A 14,691-nucleotide genomic window follows, 5' to 3' on the forward strand; every position below is an offset into this window, starting at 1 on the left:
AAAATACTATTTTTACCCAGAGCACATTTTTTTTCTTCCAAAGGAACAAAAGGATCACATCCCACATGCTCCTCAAGCTGGCAGCCCTGAGAAAAGGCAGGGCTCAGAGTTATATACCAAGGGTGCTGCACCCCCACGTTCCCACCCCCCTCATCCCCACCAAATGACACTGAAAGGAATGCCATGGGCTTGGTACTGTCACGTCTCCTGAAAAACATGAGCAAAACTAGCACAAAATGATGACTGATGGGGCTTGACAGCCAACGTGATTATCAGTGGTAGTTTAGGCCATTAACTATTAGTGTCATAGCTCTCAGATTGGAAGGGGCTCTCTCTCTCTCTCTCTCTCTCTCTCTCTCTCTCTCTCTCTCTCTCTCTCTCTCTCTCACACACACACACACAGCCTTAACCTGATTTATTTCACCATAAAAATATTCTGTTCTACTCTTTCATATTTCATATTTTCAAGGTCCCTTACAATTTGTGAGGCAGCTAATTAAGTATTAGTAGGTCATTCGGCAGTTGAGGAAAGGCTAAAACTTCCACTCACTGTTTTTACTCGTCTTTCTTTTCCTCCAAATAGCAAGCACTTAAGGATCTTATTAAAAAACATCAATATGGCGTTTTCCTTGTCCACTCAGGTAACTAGGTTAGAGGTTAATTGTGGAAGTACTTATCTGTAGTGTGTGCACGTGTGCGCACGCGTGTGTGAGAGAGAGGGAGAGAGAAAGACAGAGAGAGAGAATACATATATATGTATATGGGTTTTTTAAGAAAAAATTCAAACGACAGTCTGCCGTATGTCTTAACTTTCTGAATTTCTCTTAAAATGGAAAATAGTAAGAGTATTACTCATACATTCATTTTAAAAGTGGAAGGCAAAGAGGGAACAGTGATTCATTCCAGCACCAGAGACCAAGAACAAACCAGTACTGGAATGACTTCGCTTGAGCCTTTGAACTCTGGGTGAAGACTTGCTGTCCTCCATGGCACCTGCATTTGGGGCACAACGTGGGGGGCCGCTCCGGCCTCACTGCCCAACTCCAACCCCACTCTGAGCCCCTGCTCACCACAGTGGTGGTGAACGGTGCCTGGCTGGTACCTCCTACACAACCAATAGGGAGTCGTGGCTCTGTGCTGGGTGCTCCCGACACCTGCTTCCTGCACCCTGGGAGGTCCTCCCAAAGTCACAGGAGCCTGAGGCTGTGGGGAAAGCAGAGCCACAGCCCTCTGCTGAAGGTCACCCTCCCCGTTCCTGCTTTCCTCCTGGCACCATCCCTGATGCCCTTGAAATAGCCTTGCCCCTCAGAGGCTGTGGGCCAGGTGGAAAGGGCCTGGATGACCTCCTGAGACTTCCTACCCCCCAATCCACAAAGCATTTAAGAAACAGAGACAAAAGAAAGGCACCGAAAATGCATGAAAAACAAAGTAGCACAGCTATGGCTTAAGGAAAACCCATTGTTATCAGATGTTGCTAAAAGGAAGCAGGAACCCAGGCAATGGTCCTTGGAGCAGGTATCTGATAGCATCTTTGTACAGAGGCTGGTCTACCTTCAAGAAGGATGTTAAATAGATCCGTCAGCCTCAGGCCAAGTAGGTGTGCTAAATAAACCGGCAACTAATAGCCCAGAAGATAAAACACCACTCAGGGAAGAGCTGCCCAAAGGCTGGCATTTTAAAAGGGGGTGTTTACTTTAGGAAAGAGAAAACAAAGTTACAAGATCAAGCACCGGGCAGGAAATACTCTCCTCCCAGGAGCCAGCCCAAGTCGGATCCTGCACAGAGGCTCTGCCTCTTAGGGCTGAAATCCTACCACACAAATCGCTTTTCCAGAAAAATCTCAACTTCCTCTTCAAATGTCTGGGTTTTAAAGGGTTAATCCACTCTTCAATGTTTTTATTTTAAATGAAATAAGGTTCAGGTTTTTTTCTTCTTTTAAGTTGGAATAACTTTCCAAACACATAATAAACATCCAGAAAGTCTGTATATTACTATAAAATAATATGATTTAAAGCAATACCTCCTAGGAATATGCCGAGCCCATACACCTTATTTGTCATGTGTTTCCAGCCAAAGACAGAACATGAAGCTGATAGAGTCCGATCTCAAGTTCACCAGTGCTCTTACTGCGGTTTCCCTTTGAGAATCTATTCCTGATGTTAATTGTTTAAGTAGGAGCCTCTTTTGGATCATTTCTGACCAGACACTACTGATTTCTACAAATGATTCTTGTTTTTTAAGTGTGATGGCTAGCAGGGAAGGCCTCCCCAAAGCAGACGGGGTGCATCCCAAAACAGGGTGGCTCGTGTTCCCCGTCTTCCCATTGGCCGAACCTCCTCTTTACCACAGCACGGCCTCCCCATTCCTGGGAGTGCTGTTGACGTGAAATTATTCCTTGTTACCACAGTGCAGCTAGAATGGTCTCCATGCCAACTCCTGTTCTGCAAACCCCTGGGAGGGCCACCAAACGCTGTGGAAGGCCGGTATGTGGCGTCTTTACCTGCCTCAGCCTTCTCTGTCCCTTCTCCCAAACAGTCATCAGCCGGGCCTTCTGCCCTCTGACATCCATCTTTGCCATGGGTCTAGACAGCAGAAGTGAACCCGAGACGGGAGCTGCTCCCCTTCTCCACTCCAGCCTGTGTGGTGTCCTCAATCCCTGCTTCCTTTGCCTTCTCCGGGAAGTATACACTGCATAAGCCAGAGTCTGGGGCCGGGGCAGGGTGGCCTCTTCCTGCCACCTCTGCCCTCTCTAGAACCTGTGGTGCTACAGAGAGGCCACGTTGCCCATGTTCTAGCTGTCTCACTCCCTATTTTGGCCTCCAAATGCCTCTGGGGTTTGGATCATGGGTTCCGTCTGCATGCCCTCTGCCTGACTTTCCCCCAGAGGCTAGTTGCCCCCCACGGTCCGCCCTTCCTGAGAGCAGAGTGCTGCCTCCCTTTCAGGTTGTCCCAGGAGGACCCTGTCTGCCTGACATTCGGATCTGGCCGCAGAGAAAACTCCCAGTCTGTGTGCTCGTCCCTTTGAGGCAACTCTTTTTCTTTATTCCGGAATTCCTAGGACTATGTGTTTGTCAGAACTACCCAGGCAATGTGCTCTTCCCTGCCCAGCTCTGCGTCTGGAACCAGCTGTTTCTCTGAGCTGGGGGAGTCCCCTGACTCAGCCTCAGGAGTGGCCGTCTCACTCCCTCCGTGCCTGCCCAAGGGTGGGGGAGGAACAGGGCAGGCGTCAGGACACACCTATGCGGCCTAAGACAGGGAGGTAAAGGCCCAGCCACCTGGCCCCTTGAGAGGTCAGGCTCCACGAGCCCCCTCCAAACTTCTGTAATCACCGTGCACTGGGGTATTCCCAGACCAGCTAACAGGGGGCTGGGATGTGGCCAGTGGGCTACCACGCTGGTCTAAATGCACTTCCTCCTGCAGTGTGAGCGTTCAGATTGGGTATTCGGGATGTCCTGATGCCATGAGCCCTTTCATACCCACTCCTCATCAGAACACGTTCTCCTGTCTCCGTGATGAAAGAGATAACATAGCAGCGTTCTGAATAACAGCAGGGCAGTCGCTGCTGTCCTTGGCAACAAAGCCACACTGGGTTTTGCTGTTTGGTGATGAGCACATTTGACTTGTGTGAGTGTGAGCTCGTTGCACCTGGGTGGGGTGACCCCTCTCCCAGTGGAGCTGGATATCCACCTGGAAACATGGCCTGCCTGCATTCCTAGACGAAGAACCTGGAATAGATGCCCTGAAAACTTTTATGATCATGAAAGGGAACTGGCCATTGTGAGTATTTGCTAAGTGCCAAGTTAAGGTCTTACAGGCGTCCTGTGTACAGTCCTACACTGCTTACTGACGGGATACGTTCTGAGAAATGCTGCATGAGGCAGGTTGGTCACTGTGGGAACATCAGAGGGTGCCTTACACAAACCTGGGTGGTGGAGCCACCACTGTCACTGTATGTGCTGTACTTTTATAGGACTGGCAGTGCAGCAGGTTTCTTTACACCAGCATCACTACTGACAGGTTGGGATGGCTATGACGTCACTAGATAATAGGAATTTTCCAGCTCCATTAAAATCTAATGGGACCCCCGTTGTTTATGAAGTCCGTTGTTAGTTGAAATGTTGTCATACAGCACAGTCATTTGTGTGGTACATACTTACTTGGCACCTTTCACAGATGAGAACCCCAAGGCTGAGGGAGAATCCAGGAGCAAGTCCAAGGCCGAGTGCTAACGCTGCACTTCCCAGCTCGAGTCCCACATACGGCACAGCTGCCATTAGAACCAGGTCCATCCTACCCCAACAGTCATGACATTCACCACGTCCGTCGGGAGCCAGCCGCTTTCATGGCGTGACAGCTTCTGCCCTTACCTCTCCCTCGGGCTCCACTACTCTAAAGAGCGTAGAGCTTTCCGAAGGAACGTGGCTTCCAGTCCAGCTGTTCTCAGGGGTTGGAAGATATCTGGGTTCAGCATGCAGCTGACATGGTAACTTACATGCAGCAGGGAAGCGGGAGTGGGTAGTAGCTACAAGCAACAGCTTTTTAAAAGGAGAGTTTTCCTACAAACAGGGACTTCAAACGCCAGGTGTGGCCAACGGGAGGTTTGAAGGTGAGAAAGTGGATCCAGCCGTAGAGGCTGTGAACCTGGAAGAACACGGCGGCTGCCCGAGCCAGGGGCTATTACAGCCCTGCCCTGCCCTGCACGGGGCACATGGTGTCACACACTGTGTCTGTGCAATGTGTGGAGACCCACAGGAGTCACACGGGAGCATGTGCACCCCAGTGCCCGGGCATCCAAGTTCAGGGTAAAACCAATGAGGCCGGAAATGGCAGGATGAAGAGTCAGCTTTGCCCGTTTCCAGGCGGAGTGACTGTGATGCCAGGAGGGACTGGAAGGGGCCGTCTGGATGGACAGACACTGTGGCAGCACACGTCCGCCGCAGAGCCAGGGTGTCTAACCCAGCGAGAGGACGGGCAAGGGGCAAGAGCAGAGTCACTGCTCGGGGATCCCAGGTCTTGGCAGGAGAGGACGGCACAGTTCCAGGGTAACTGAGGACAGTTTAATCCAACTCTTTCCCAGAATGTCAGTAAGTACAGGACATGGGGCACCCAGTTCCGGGACTGGCCACAGTGGGAATCCAACCTAAGCTGTGTTGGAGGCTGCCACCCACTGCCAACCACAGCTGCGCGGGGGAGGGAACACACGCCTGGTCCCCTCCTCCCACACTCCCTGCTCCTGTTGGTGCCTCCCATGGGCCGGAGGGCTGATGGGCCGAGGGCCACAGGTCTCTGGGATCAGCCCCCCAGGGCAGGAGGCAGAGGCAGGGCAGGGTGGAGGGTGGAGCTGTGGGCCGATGCTAGACAGAGCTGAGTGCTCACAGACATGGGACTCCGGGTCTGTGGGGCAGTCAGTTAGTTTAAAAAGGAGGAAATCATTATATAATTGCAAACTTGAACAGGTCACATAAAAGGTAAGGGGTACCAAGGCTTGCATAGTAGATCCCACCTACTATGGGAAAGGTGCAGAAAGAAGCTGTGTTTAGCATAAGATTGGAAGGATATGTGGGAGCCATTCAGGTGAAGGGAAGGAGGGTGGGCTTGGTGGAGGAGAATGTCCCAAACAGAGGCTCTGAGAGGTGGGCAGGGACAGACCACACTTGACTTCGAAGACCAGTAAGAAATATGGTCACATGGTGAACCCCAGGAGGCCACTAGGCAGAAGAGTGAGTTATGTACATTTTGAAAGAATTGAGGTGGCTACAGAATGCAGGTGTAGTTGGAGGGGTCAAGAGTGGGTGTTGGAGACCAGGCAAGAGGCTGCTGCAGGGATGTGAGCAGGAGGTGACAGTCGCTTGCATCGAAGCCACGGCAATTGCTCATTCATTCAGTCATTCACTGAGTTAGGACTATACTGTGTTCCAGACACGGTTCTAGGCTTATTGATGGTGCAACAAACGAGTCAGACGAGGTTTCTGTTCTTGTGAAGCTTATATTCTAGTGGGGAAAGGTATGACCACCGCTAGGGAAGACAAGTAGATGGAACCAAGACACACTTAAGAGATCAAGGCAATGGCACTTGGATGTGGGGTGAGGGAACAGGAAGTGTGGACGCTGACACCAGGGTTTCTGGCTCACGCTCCCGAGGGACGCGGACTTTGGTTCTGGGTTGGACAAGCTGGATTTGAGGTGGCTTTGCTGCTTGCTGCCTTGCAGGGTAGCGGTGGCACTTCGATGAGCGCACAGAATCTGGAATTGAGTGCTCAGTACAAGTTAGCAACTCTTCCCCTGTCTGTAAAAAGCTCCAAATAAGGAATATCTCTTAATGGGTTAGTAAATGGGGGTGTCTGCAGTGGTTGCACCAAGTGACTTCTGTGCTATTTGGGAAGACTGAGGAAGTACCACAGCGCAGCCTCTGAGACGATGGAAAAGAACTTGGCCCTAAGTGGGGAAGCGAATCATAGCAGCCCCCGAGGCTGGCAGCTGGGTCAGTTCTCAGACAGAGCTGAATTAGACAGAATCTTGAAACTCTCGTATGTCTGAGGATCCCCCAAGAACTATCTCAGTGGAAGGAACCCCAGGGTGGGAGGGTGGCTCATATTTGAGTTATTCCTAATAAGTAGTTTGAGGAAGGTCAAAGTGGCCATTCAAGTGACAGCCGTATAGCTCAGGAGCCTGGCCTGACTGGAACCCTTGGTATTTTTCCAGGTCTGTTCTGCACCCAGCGACTTCCAGGGCAGTTTGGGGTCCGACAAAACACACAGGGTAACTCACTGCCCAGCCAATGGCTCTAAAGCTAAGCCCGCTTGAAATAAAAATCAAAGAGAATCATGGAAGGAGAAAAAACGAAGGGGGCCTCCGAGAAGAGCAACGTGCAGCATAAGGGACAAATCTGGAAGCATGGAAGGGCGGGCCCACTGATCTGCCCTTGAACTGGGTAAGCATGTTCGTGGCCCACCCCTCCCCCCCACGCCTTGTAGCGTCTGATGGAGCCAGCTTCTGCTCACAGGCTGCCAATCCCAGTGTTTGGGTTAAAATAGGATGGGCCCCTAGAATGCATGAAGCCTAGTTAATCATCTTTCCAGTTGTAGAGAACACTGGGGTGCCTTGGGAACAAGTGACTGGCTGGCATATCTGTGCTTTGTACAATACTGAACTCCTCAAGGTCTCCAAGATTCACGTGTTCAATCAGTATTTACTGAGCAACTACCATGCACCGGAATATGTGCTGACCAGTGGGACTACCACAAAACCAAGAGGAAGTGTGGGGGGCCGTGGGAAGAGGAGGGAGGTGATGTTACACCCATTGCCTTTGCTGGTCTCAGAAAGGAAAGAAGAGAATACACCTGAGGCAGTAGGAGCCCATCGCAATATTGGGAGTGGTGTCCTTTTTTTTTTTAAATATATGGAAAGAGAATCAAGGAGGTTTGTTTCTGGAATTTTCTATTTGAGGCATCAGAGATGATAGCATCTGGGGCATGGTTGATACCCAGAAAGCCATAGATAAGATACAGCGCTAAAAACATTCTCCGCCTTCAGCACAGGGGGGCTGACACTGCCGTACACTGGCTGTAGCTAGTCTTTTTTCCTCCATTCTTTAACAGTGATTTTTAAAATTTGACTTCATAATTGGACAAAATAAAAAACAAAAACAAACCACACACACACGTCAACCATCGTTGTGTATTTGAAAAAGATGTCAAATCACTCCCCAGGGAGATCTGTAATTCAGTCCATTACTGACTTTATGCCTAGCAGCAAACGAAGTAAGTACTTGGTTGCTAAGGGGATTAATTAGTTAATATTTATAAAGGGCTTTAAAGGTGAAAAATGCTCCTTTAATGTGAAGTACTATTAATATCACCAGGAGTTCTATTGCTTTTATATTCTGTAGGAAGGCCTGTTCTTTAGCCTGGTTATAGATTCTTATGGTGAAAGTAAAATAGGGAAAAAGAACAAGAATTCACAAAAGAAGGCAACCCACTGGGTTTTATTTACTTTAAAGGAATTTCTAGAACTGAAGAAGGTTTTCTTGACATGTCATCCAAAACAGAAATACGTAGTTTACAATTCTTTTCATGTTACGTGTTGGCGTTGGGTCCCCTGCTCCTCCATCAGTCCTGCTTTCTCTGGGTGAGTGGGGACAGTTTTTGAGAACTGGATCTTTCAAAAGGAGAGGTGGCCATGGTCTTCTGCTGAATGTCAGATGCCCAGAAAGGACATATAAATTGTCCAGGCCTGAAGGGATGTGGCCATCTTCACACACAAGTCTGGTTGGTGTGCAAATGAGATGTTGAGGGTGGCTAGTGGGGCCCGGTTCCTTCACTGTCACATATTACATAATGCACTGCAGGGTTTGGTGACAGCATAGGCAGGTGTGACTCGGATAATTCCCAAGGGCTTTGGACCATGAAATTTTTTTTTTTATTAGTATAGTAACTAAGGTGGGTCAACTAGAGGGGTGGCCTTCAGAGGGAGCCTCTGGTTATACCAAATGCCAGTTTAAATACGAAAGCATTGAGTCAAGGACCCTGGGGACATAACGTAGCACTGACGGGGAGAAGACAGAGTGCTGGAAGATTCTCAGGAAGGTATGTCTACCATCAGCAGCAGGAGCTGACCATTTGTCATTCTGAAGGGCGGCCCTGGAGTAGAAGACAAAGCGGCCGGGCCATAGGTGGCCGCTACCATCCGTATCTCCTTCGCCGTCTGCTATCAAACATGCATCATGAGACTCTCTAGGTGTTTCTCGCTAGTCTACACCCTTTGTGAGGCTCAGAGGGAATTCAGATAAAGACATACATAAACAAGATTAGGAAGTAAGCAAGAGTGGGCGGGGTGATGGAAAGCAGAGGCATCACAGATGATGTGGTCGGGTCTCCAGATTTGAGATGTCAGCTGATAATAGGCCTGTGCACAAAATTCACTGGCCAGGCCTTGCAGATCCATTTTTGCAGATGGGAAGAAAGCATATGACTGACAGCCACCCACCATTTTTTATGAATTCTGCTGAACTTGTCCTGCATACTGGTCTTCTAGTTTTTACATAGACCCAAGGAAATGCGCTGTTTTTGGAAATGTGGTGGAGCCTTAGGCATTTTCACAAATAAAATCATCTTTTAAAATACCGGGATCATCATTTCGATAGACTGACTGCCGCAGAGCAGCCACCCTACGGTGACTTTTCTGCCGATGGTAGAACTCTCCAGCTGTCTTTTGAAGATGGCTGAAATAAGAACGGAGATGTGTTCTGGGCTTCACATTGACGCTGCTCTAGTGAGTGTTTCTTCCCGTTAGTCTCCAAGGCTCCCACATTTCTCTACCAGTCAGAAAGATCCACGCAATCATCCCTTTGTCTTAGCATATTTAGCCACCATACCTGACATGTAGTATACATGTGATTTTAACACCTGCCTCATGGCATGAATTCTGGAATGGGGGAGAGGCCCAGGTACTGAGACGCTGAACTGAATGTCAGGAGGAGGAGATGGAAGGGACATCCAGAGTCAAACATGTTCCAGAAAAAAAACAGTGGTGGGCCTCTGCACCCTCCATCACTGGAAAACAGTCCTACTGGTGTGGGAGAGGTGGAAACTGGGAGGAAATCATTCCTTAGAGCTGCTTTTCTCTTGTACAAGCCTTCATCAGGACGCCCATCAAGCTAGGCTGGAATCGCTCATGCCCTAGTCCCCGAATTCCCGTGGTATTACCAATAAAACCGCTGAGAATCCAGAAAGGCAGACAGGCCTTTGTTTCTTTTTTTTAAGTTAACCCAGAACCCAGAAGAAACATGGCTACTGAAAGAGGACGCCCAGCACCAATAACAATGACAGTCTGTCTTCCCTCTCTCCATCTCTCCCTCTTGTTTTCATGGGTCCATTAGAGCAAAGAAACTGTCACAAGTAGTCAGACAGCATGGAAACAGATCATGTGTTGTCTTTTTTTTGTGCACGTCTGTGTATGCACACATCTTGGTGTGCACGTGTGTGTACATGTGTGCATGCATGCACCTCTGTGCAATGTATGTGTGTGCATGTGCATTGTGCATGTATGCATCTCCGTGTGCACGTGTGTGCATGTGCACGTGTGTATGCACACATCTTTGTGTGCACGTGTGTGTACATGTGTGCATGCATGAACCTCTGTGCACATGTATGTGTGCATGTGTACTGTGCATGTATGCATCTGTGTGCACGTGTGTACATGTGTGCATGCATGAACCTCTGTGTGCATGTATGTGTGTGCATGTGCGCTGTGTGTACGTATCTGTGTGCATGTGTGTGTACATGTGTGCATGCATGCACCTCTGTGCACATGTATGTGTGTGCATGTGTACTGTGCATGTACGCATCTCTCTGTGTGTGTACATGTGTGCATGTATGCACCTCTGTGCACATGTGTGTGTGTGCATGTGCACTGTGCTTGTGTGCATCTCTGTGCGCGTGTGTGTACATGTGTGCATGCAGGAACCTCTGTGTGCATGTATATGTGTGCATGTGCACTGTGCATGTACACATCTGTGTGCACGTGAGTGTGTGCATGCACATCCAAAGCAGTGGTCACCAGCAGCAGCAGCAGCACAGAATACAGCAGTCCCTGCCGGCTGGTGGCTGCCTCACCTAGCTGCCAGGCAGAGGAAGGAGCTGCATTTGCCACTGTGAAGTTGCTTGCTGCTGGGCTTCCACCCAGACAGCTTTCTGTTTCTGCTGCCTTTGGTGTAATTGTTTCATATTTTTCTGCACAGTTTTGCTCTCCCAAGTGAGATTATAAATCGCTCAAGTACAAAGACCATGTCATAGTCTGTGTGTGATTATGAGGCAGTTCCAAGGCAGCTCCTCCCATCTTTGTTCAGACTCTCCCTGAGCCCGGAGTGACCGCAACACTGCTGATTCATTTTGGTTCCTGGACTCAGCCAGGTCACATCTGCAGACAGTCACGAAGGGTCCTGACTGCAGCGCCAGCTTCAGTATGAGGATGGCTTCTGGCAGTGATGGATCCCCGAGCCTCTCCTCTGTGCTCTGCGGTACACACGGCTAGGACTTCAGTGTGCGCACAGTCAGTCCTCACCCCCACACCCACCTTCCCTGGCCGTCTGTGCCCCAGACGCTACTCTAAGGTCTGCATCATGGGGCTCTCTGGTCCTCTGGCTACCAGTTGGGTTCAGCCATGGGAGATAAAGGTGGGAAGAGAGAGAGGTCAAGGCATTTTCACTCTGACCCCACCACCACCACCACCATTCTCTTACGCTAGACACGATTCTGACCGAGTACAGCTCTTGTGGGTGTGCCCTCTCTACACAATCCTCTTTCAAACTCTAGTCCTCACTGGCTCTGAGACACTATTTCCTCCCCTTACCCCTCCGGTCCGGGGTAGTGATGGCTTCTCCCATTACTACTGGGTGGTGGGGGGAAGGGGGCTGAACCTCCCTCACTGGTTCTCTTAACCCTGCACACCCTCAGCAAATAGTCCACTCATTAACCTTCCCTCAGATGAAACTTTTGAATATGCCACCCTTCTCCCCACCCACCCCTCCACCTCAGTAATAAAGCCATGAGCTATGAGCACCTCGGGGGCAGGGCTCTGTCTGATTCATCATTGACCCCAAAGCTTAGCAGAGTGTCTGGCCCATAAGTAGATCATCAGTTTGTTAAAGTAACACAAGTGAATGAAGGACGAATGAATTGCATGAATGAATGGTCTGGTAACCACGATGGGGAACAAGCCTGTGACACGGTACATGAGCCCCCCATCCCCAGCTGTGATGAGAAGGGCCTTCAACAGCAAGGAAAGTGGACTCCTTGACTCAGATGGCTGTGGCGTGTCACACAGCCAAGCCAAGGGCAGTGAGACATCTATCGTTTGCAGCCGAAACTCCTCCTTGTTCAAGATTGAGAAATTACAGTTGTTAGACACTTCCTCAAGCTTCTTGGCAAATAGAGGCCACGCCCCATCCCTCCAAAACACGGACCATGAAGTGAAAGATGACTGACTAGCAAAGGGGGGTGAGGGTAGGGTGGGGGGTTGTTTCCTTTTGTGGCTGAAACAAGAAGGAACGGGGCGGAAGAGACACCCACTGGCTGTGAGGGGTAGAAGGGAGGATGTTGTCGAATCTGAAAGGCCCATTAACATTTCTCTGGCCTCTGTGATAGCTGCTTGGACGAGCATGCTCAGAGACAGCAGATTTGAAGAGCAAACGGACCGCATTCATGAGGTGAAACTTCGTGCATGTGCTCCATATTTCCTGTCTAGGAGCAGAAATACTTTTCAAGCAAGGACTCCCTCTGGGCAATTCTTTTTGTGTCACTGCCTAGAAAAGAATTGCACATGTCAAAGCAATTACTGAACCTATTCTGTCATTAGAGGGTTCCAGGGCAGGTAGTGGAAGGGGCACTGCCTAGTAATCATGCCAGGAGGACGGTGCCAGGCTTCAGCTCTGTATTAAGGAACGTGAGCTTCTGGGATAAATTGGGTCTAATTCCTCCAGTGCCACATTTCCTCAGCCCCAAGGGCAACATCTCCCCCACCCTCCCGGGCTGTGCCATCCACTTCACCAGACTCTTGTGTTTATGTCACTGGGGGGTGGTGTGTTATATGTTAAGACAACTCCATGGATAACAAAGATAATGAATGTTGATCACAGTGGGCTAGAGTTTCTCAAATGATCTGTTTCGTCTTGATGTTTTAAAAGCTCTTTCCTGGTTAGAGGCCATCATCAGTCCCAGCAGAGTCTGGGGGGCACCTGGATTCACAATAGTGGTGTCACGTGGCCGCCTTTATTACCCACTCACTTACCCTTTAAGGAATCCTCTCCTTGCGGCCTCTGTGGGTCTTATAATGTTATCTCCTCAAGAAGAATCTCATCTATATTGAGCTGGGCAGTTGGGAACTCCTATTATAGATATAGTCAAGGAAGACAATTTCATTATGTTCCTAAATAATACACATCATTTTAAAGATCTTCCTTTGTTACGGTGTCTGTCTAGCTCTTAACCTATTTATCAATCGATCGATCGATTGGCCAGATACTACTCTAAATGCTGTGCGAGTTTCAATGCATTTAATCCTCAGCCACCACGATTTGGGTACTTTTGTCATCCATCTTTTCAGACTATGATTCTCCAAGGCTCGGAGAGGTTAAGTAACTTGCCTCAGGTCACCCAGCTAGGAAGTGTCAGAAGTTGTGTTCACACTCGGGCAGTCTGGTTCCACAGCCAGTAAGCAACTGTTCATGACATCCCCTTCAGTTTTTGAAAACTGATCTCTTACTTGGTATGGTTTTACTGGGAATAGAGACTAGCTGGGCACTACCCACTGAACAATGTCTTCCTACACTGCTTTTGTTTAGTATAATATCTTCAAAAGTGAGCACGTAGTTAGAACATGGCTGAAGGACACAGCGACCCATCCCAACAGTGGAGGAAAAGCTGGCTGTGCTGCCTGTTGCTCAGTTCTCCACGTGACCCTTCCGGAAGGGCGTGCAAGGATCCTTACGACTAGATTTTGTAGGATCTTTGCCCTGGGTTCCCATGTTGCAGCCCAACACCTACAAAAGGCTGAAGTTGACGCAGGTTCACCATGTTTTGTAGGCGAAGACCCAAGGATGCTTGTGTCTGACACGACAGCACTTTGGTGAAGACAAGTCTCCAGGAGTGCTGAATGCGCACCTCCAACATCCAGGGGCAGTCGACGAACAACTGTCGAGTAAATGACTGGGAGCAGGAAGGAAAACACTGCACCACCAAATCGGTGATGGAGGTGGTGGTTAGGAAGTCTTGCCTTCCGGGAAATGAAAGGATGAAAACCTCTCTTCTCAGGTGTGCAATGGCTTGTGATAACTGGGGGACCTGGGCTGGCAGTGCAGTTAAGAGTAAGGCTGAAATTTGTGTCCAGAGTCCCTCAGTGTGCAAAGACCCCTGCTCTGACACTACCCTGAAGTCATGCTATGATCACAAAGATGGTGAGTTTCTGAGAGTTCACAGACTTAATCTTTGTGATGTTTATGTTTGTCCTTATGTGAGGCTGTACATAATGCCCTTGGGCAATGGGCAGTGTCCCGCTTATGACTATCGTGTGTCATGTTGAAGCAAAATAGGTCTTTGAAAAGGTGCAGAATAAGTGCCTTGTTTTCTGAAGCTAGATGTAGCTCTCCTTTGTCAGTGCCATCTGTGAGGGCCAGAGAGCTCCCAAGTAGCACTCATGTTCACCCCCGCCCCCCCATATCGAGCCTTCAGTTTCCACAAAGCAATTAAAACCATAGGGTTGAATTCATAACAGCCCAACGGTTGAAGCAACCCAAGTGGCCATCAACAGATCAATAGACAGACAACATGTGTACACATGCACGATAAATGGAGTACTAATCAATCTTCAGAAGGAAGGACATTCTGACACGTGCCACCTGGATCACCCTCGAGGATGTCATAGGAAGTGAAATAAGCCAATCATATGCCAGTGTGTGATGACACTTATGTGAGGTTCCTAGGGTAGTTAAATTCATAAAGATGGGAAGTGTAGGGGGTGCCCGGGCTGGGGGAGGGGGAGTGGGGAGTTCATTCATCTCCCCAACACTTTCAAAACAACACGAGGCTGTCTATGGGATTGGGGCCTTGCTTCATTTGTTTGGTTTCCATCATCTCAACCCTTTTAAAACTGAGAAGCAAGATTATCCATACATTTCACATTAAGAGTTTACAGTAA

This window comes from Rhinolophus sinicus, linkage group LG04 (genome assembly GCF_036562045.2).
Source record: "Rhinolophus sinicus isolate RSC01 linkage group LG04, ASM3656204v1, whole genome shotgun sequence".
NCBI lineage: Eukaryota > Metazoa > Chordata > Mammalia > Chiroptera > Rhinolophidae > Rhinolophus > Rhinolophus sinicus.